The sequence below is a fragment of the Eptesicus fuscus genome, chromosome 23 (assembly GCF_027574615.1).
Source record: "Eptesicus fuscus isolate TK198812 chromosome 23, DD_ASM_mEF_20220401, whole genome shotgun sequence".
In the NCBI taxonomy this organism is placed as follows: domain Eukaryota; kingdom Metazoa; phylum Chordata; class Mammalia; order Chiroptera; family Vespertilionidae; genus Eptesicus; species Eptesicus fuscus.
The window spans coordinates 21,198,640-21,204,708 of record NC_072495.1 but is presented as its reverse complement, the minus strand read 5'-3'; positions in this window follow the sequence as shown (position 1 = coordinate 21,204,708).

Genomic DNA, 6,069 nt, shown 5'->3' with positions numbered 1-6,069 from the left:
GGCTGGGCTCAGGCCAGGCCCAGGAAAGGGACTCGAGACACCGAAGTCTGAACACCCATAGCAAATTATCAAGCCATTTGGCTGTGTTTTTAACGAGCAGAACCCAGCCCCCTTAGGAATGGCAATGACTGTATAAAACTTGGAGTTAGTGAGAGATGCTTATGTTAGAGCCACAGTCTATCCAACCCCTGGAAGGAATGTTTATGTGGAGGCAGGTGGTTGTCTTTGATGACAAGGCCAGAGGTTTAAAGGTATATTCAAAAGATTGTCCTGTTAAGTGGGAAACCTTTTTACAGTTCTTTAATTCATGGATTTACTCTCCTTAGGCATATTTCTATTTTGAACTCTCACAATATCTCTGAGCAACAAACCCATAGTCTTTAATACCCGCTGAAAAATATCAGGAAAAGAAATGGAATTAGGAATCAGAACACTTCATTTAAAACCTGATTTCACTGTACTGGTTTACGTAATTTATACAATAATTTTTCATTGACATAGTTGCATTAGCTAGGCAATAAAAATCATAATGATCATAACTACAACATGAACAACAAAAATACCCTAGTACAATAGCAAAGTTTCTGAAATGTCTGTGAAAGTATTTGGCAAAAAAAAAAGCAAATGAAAAGAGTTCATTTCTTCTATGAATCTTAAAATTTATTCCTTTAGGTGCTTTCCTTTAATGCTGGTAGTGTATAATTATTTGCAAATAGATGCCTTATTAAACAACACTATTGAATAGACTTGGACCATATCGTTTCCAGATTATATCCTCCCAGAACTGGGAGGTGTAATATTTCCAAATGTATCAGCAGATGTTGCTCTGGTTTTTCTGGTCCTTTTAACATTTTCTAAGAGCATTTGAGGCAAATTTGAAATGCTACATAAAAGAAATAGTAGCAGCAAGGAAGGCACCAAATTCATGCTCCTGTGATGAAGAAACAAATACAGGGACCCATAGGCAGAAGGTCAAAAACAGCTTTAATGGGGAAGATTCAGCAAGTCAAGAGCAGGACATAGGGTCTAGTAGCACAGAGATCTCCTCCTCTGATAACACATACTAATACCAATACTAATACTAATACTAATACTAATACTAATACTAATACCAATACTAATACCATACTAATGACATACCTATCAATCCAATGCATGGATTGATAGGTATGTCATTTAATGACTATTTGCCGTGTACCTAGTACTGGGCTTAACACTTTAAAAAATATGACACTTAAAAAAAAAAATAAACCTGACACTATACCTGAATATCAACCCCAATGTGGGGGCTTTGAAGTTATAGAGAGACATTCACCATGGGATTCCAATCATAACCTGTGGCAGGTGCCACTTAAACACATATCTAATAGAATGGCCACGCCAAAATGAGGAACTCACCTATTGCCCTAGAACTGAGCAAAAGCCAAGATGGCATCTGTCCCACGTCAGCAAAGGCTGTCAGAGGTCTTTGGTCCTTGCCTATGATCAGACTTCTTGATAGTGGATGATTCTATAAGAATGCCATTTCAGGAAAAAGAAGTTGGCAGGACCAGGAAGGACCTTGTGTGTGGAACTGGAGCTTATCTATCTATCTATCTATCTATCTATCTATCTATCTATCTATCTCTAACTATCTATCTATCTGCAACTGTTAGGACCCAATGACTGGAATGATCAGAGCGACTGGCCGATCGGCCTGTAGCTATTATGTGCACTGACCCAGACCTTACAGCTGGGGCCCTGACATCCCTAAATCTGTTTTACCCGCTCCTAGGACCCAGATAGGAGGGAGGAGGGAGCCCAATTACTCATGGAATCAGCTGTTGGTTAGCTTGCTGCTGGGACCAACCTTCCTCGGTCTTTCCCCCCGCAGCCGCCGGCCCCTCTCCCTATCGACTCCGACTGCCAGCCAGGCCAAGGGATCCCACCTGTGCACAAATTCTTGCACCGGGCCTCTAGTAGTCATATAAGAGCAGCAGTGTGCACACGCTCACAGTCTACCTGGGAGCACAATCACGTTTTCCAAAGTGCGGTTATGAGGCCTGACAGTTACTGCTTCTTGGCAGAGCACAGAGTGCTCCGGCTAACGGCGCCTCAGGTCTCCTACTTATAAAGAATCGAGTCTCCTAGGGTTTGCACCATCAAGACCTGCCTAGACTCACTCTCCCTGGATTGCTTCCTTGGGCGTTTTCTCAAACCCCCTTAAGCCCTACTTTGGACTCACTGATGGCTCTGAGGGAGCAATTAGTTTGTGAAACTAATTCATCATCTAGTTACAAGATAATAGTAATGAGATCATCAGAAAGGGTGCCCTCAAGTGGGAAATATCTACATCTCTCCACAGTCAGCTAGCCTGAGGGTCAAACCCACCCATCGATAAGTCAGCAGCCATCAAGACTTACTGACAACAAGAGTGCTCACAGAACCCACACAAGGGACATCTCTGGAGCACCTTGTTCAGATAATAAAAAAGACTGTGCCACTGAGTTTTACAGGACATCTATTACACAAGCCCATTCTACCTAGAACAGAAGACATAGAAGATGTATCTAATACACAGAAACAAATACAGAGAGGCAGCCCAAATGGGGATATATTTAGAGAGCCCCAAATAAAGACCTTCATAGATTAAAAAAAAAAAAAAAGGCTAAAGGAGTTTATTACCACCAAACTAGCTCTGCAAGAAATGCTAAAGCGACTGTTGTGAGAAGAAGAATAGAGAGAAAGAGAGGAACACAGGCATAAAGAACAAAATGACAATAAATGAGTACCTGTCAATACTAACCTTAAATGTAAATGAACGAAACGCTCCAATCAAAATACAGAGAATAGCTGAGTGGATAAGAAAACATTATATATATGTTGTCTACAAGAGACCCAACTCAGAACAAAAGATACACAGGATGAAAAGGAAGGGATGGAAAAAGAAATTTCCATGCAAACGGAAACCAAAAGACAGCAGGGATAGTAATACATATATCTGACAAAATAGGCTTCAAAACAAAAGCCATAAAAGAGACAAAGTCCACTACATAATACAAAAGGGTGTGATCCAACAAGAGGATATAACCCTGCTAAACATATATGCACCCCATATAGGAGCACCTAAATATATAACATCTCTCTTGGAGAACTTTAAGGGAGAGATCAACAGCAAGATAAGTCACAGTAGGGGATTTGAACACCCCACTGATATCACTGTATAGATCTTCCAGATAAAAAATGAACAAGGAAACAGCGACCTCAAATGAGAAACCAGATCAGACAGAGTTAATCAACATTTACAGAACATTTCACCCCAAAGCTTCAGAATATACAGTCTTCTCAAGTGCACATGGGACATTCTTAAGGATAGACCACATGATAGGGCACAAAGTAAGTTTCTACAAATTAAAGAAGACTGAAATAATACCAAGTATCTTCTCAGATCACAATGGCATGAAACTAGAAATACTACAATAAAAACAAAACGTCCCGACACACTGAAGTGAAATAGCATGTTATTTATTAATCAATGAATAGGTTACCAATGAGATTAAGGGAAAAAAATTGAAAACTTCCTGGAAACAAATAAAAATGAACACACAACAACCCAAAACCTATGGGACACAGTGAAAGCAGTCCTGAGCAGGAAGTTCATAGCATTACAGGCCTACCTCAAGAAACAAAAACAATCTCTAGTAGACTATCTAACCCTACAACTAAAAGAATTAGAAAGAGAACAACAAGAAAATCCCAGAGTAAGTAGAAGGAAGTAAATAACAAAGATGAGAATGGAAATAAATGATATAGAGTATAAAAGAACAATACAGAAGATAAACAAAACCAATAGCTGGTTCTTTTAAAGATAAACAAGAGTGATGAACCACTAGCCAGACTCATCAAGAAACAAAGAGGACCCAAATTAATAAAATCAGAAACAAATGCGATGAAGTAACAACAGAAATACAAAGAATTATAAGAAAATACTATGAACAACTACATACCAACAAACTGGACAACCTGCACAATATGGACAAATTCCTAGAAACATCCTATATTCCAAAACTCAATAAGGAAGGATAAAGAAACCTGAATAGACCAATAAAAACTAATGAATTTGAAGCAGTAATAATAATAAAAATTCCCAGCAAACAAAAGTCCTAGACCTGATTGCTCCACAGGGGAGTTTTAGCAAACATTCAAAGAAGAACTAACACCAACTGAAATGTCCATAGTACCCAAAGCAATCTATAGATTCAATGCAGTCCGTATTAAAATATCAATGGCCTATTTCACAGAACTAACACCTACTCCAAAAATTTCAACAGGAAGGAAGATTCCCAAGCTCTTTTTATGAGACCAGCATTAGCGTAAGAAATCAAATCAAATCATCCAAATTGGAAAGGGGGCAGTGAAACCCTCAAGACTCCACAAAAGACCCAGTAGACTTAATAAGTGATTTTGGCAAAGTAGCAGGATACAAAATTAACATCCAGAAATTGATAGCATTTATATACACTAATAATGAACTCTAAGAAAGATAAACTAAAAAAAAAAATCCCATTTACCACAGCAACAACAACAAAATAATGATACCTAGGAACAAACTTAACCAAGGAGGTAAAAGACCTGTCCATAGAAAACTATAGGACATTGAAACAAGAAATGGAAGGAGATACAAACAAGTGGAAGCACATACTCTGTTCATGGATTGGAAAAATGAACATGATTAAAATGTCCAAAGTACCCAACGCCATCTACAGATTCAATGCAATCCCTATTAAAATACCAATGGCATATTTTACAGATCTAGAACAAATACTCCAAAAAATAGAATTGATAGGAACCAAAAAAGACCCCAAGTAGCTGCAGCAATCATGAAAAAGAAGAACAAAGTTGGAGGGATCATAACACCGGATATCAAACTATACTATCAAGTCATCATAATCAAAACAGCCTGGTACTGGCACAAGAACAGGCGTATAGACCAATGGAACAGAACTTGGAGTGCCACGCCCTGAAGGTGGGCTTCAATAAACATATGTCTGTTGATGACAAAGACTGACACTTGTTTAGATTGGAGAAGTTTACAGTTGGTAGATTTCACAGCGTGAGAACTCAAATGGAAAAATTAGTGGACTCTGCATTATAGAGAAGACAGAATCAAGATCATTGTTTTTTGTTTGTGTTGTGTTTTGCTTTAGAAATCCCCAAGCCAAATCCCAGCCTGGAAGCTAAGGGGTGAGCAAAGGGGAGGTAAACAATAAATGTAATTAATACACGCTCTGAATAATCAATGCAGAGGGCCATCTTTTGTGTGCAGAGGGTAGTTCTGCAAATTTCATGGTCCTTAGGAAACTCTCTTTTGTCATGACATCAATACGGTAGACTTGGATACCAGCCTACCTCATGCAAAGGCTAACTTCAACTTTCATGTGCATCAATTACCTGGAGGCCTGTGTTAAAAGGAAGACTTGAATACAGGAGTTCTTGTGGTTGCCTGGAAGCTGCATTTCAACAAGCCCTCCGCAGGTCACACGCAGCCACCAGCAAACTTGGAAGGAAGTCCTTGGGAGATGAGTCTCACTAGGAAACGCGGGCACATCTTCCTAATACCAGTTCACTCAAATGTCATGGAACTCTGGTCTAGGCCATCCTTGACCTTAGCGGATAGATAGTGAGGTCTTGTTCAGAAGTCCTGAGGATTCTAGGGGAAAGTCAGAACACAGTTCTAATTTCATCGTTTCCTTTTACAGAGGGAGACACTAAGCTCCTGAGGGATTAAGTCATGTGTTTATCATCACATAACTATGTAAGGGTATGGCCAGGGTTCTCATAGTGGTTTTATGACTAGTGCCCCTAGGAAATCAGTGTGCAACCGAAGGTATGGGGACAGGACACTGTATGAACAGTGGAGGTATCAGAAAAGTTGGGAGGACCCTAGCTGGTTTGGCTCAGTGGATAGAGCGTCGGCCTGTGGACTGAAGGGTTCCAGGTTTGAGTCAAGGGCATATACCTGGGTTGCAGGCTCAATCCCCAGTTGGGAGCATGCAGGAGGCAGTCGATGAATGATTCTCTCTCATCATT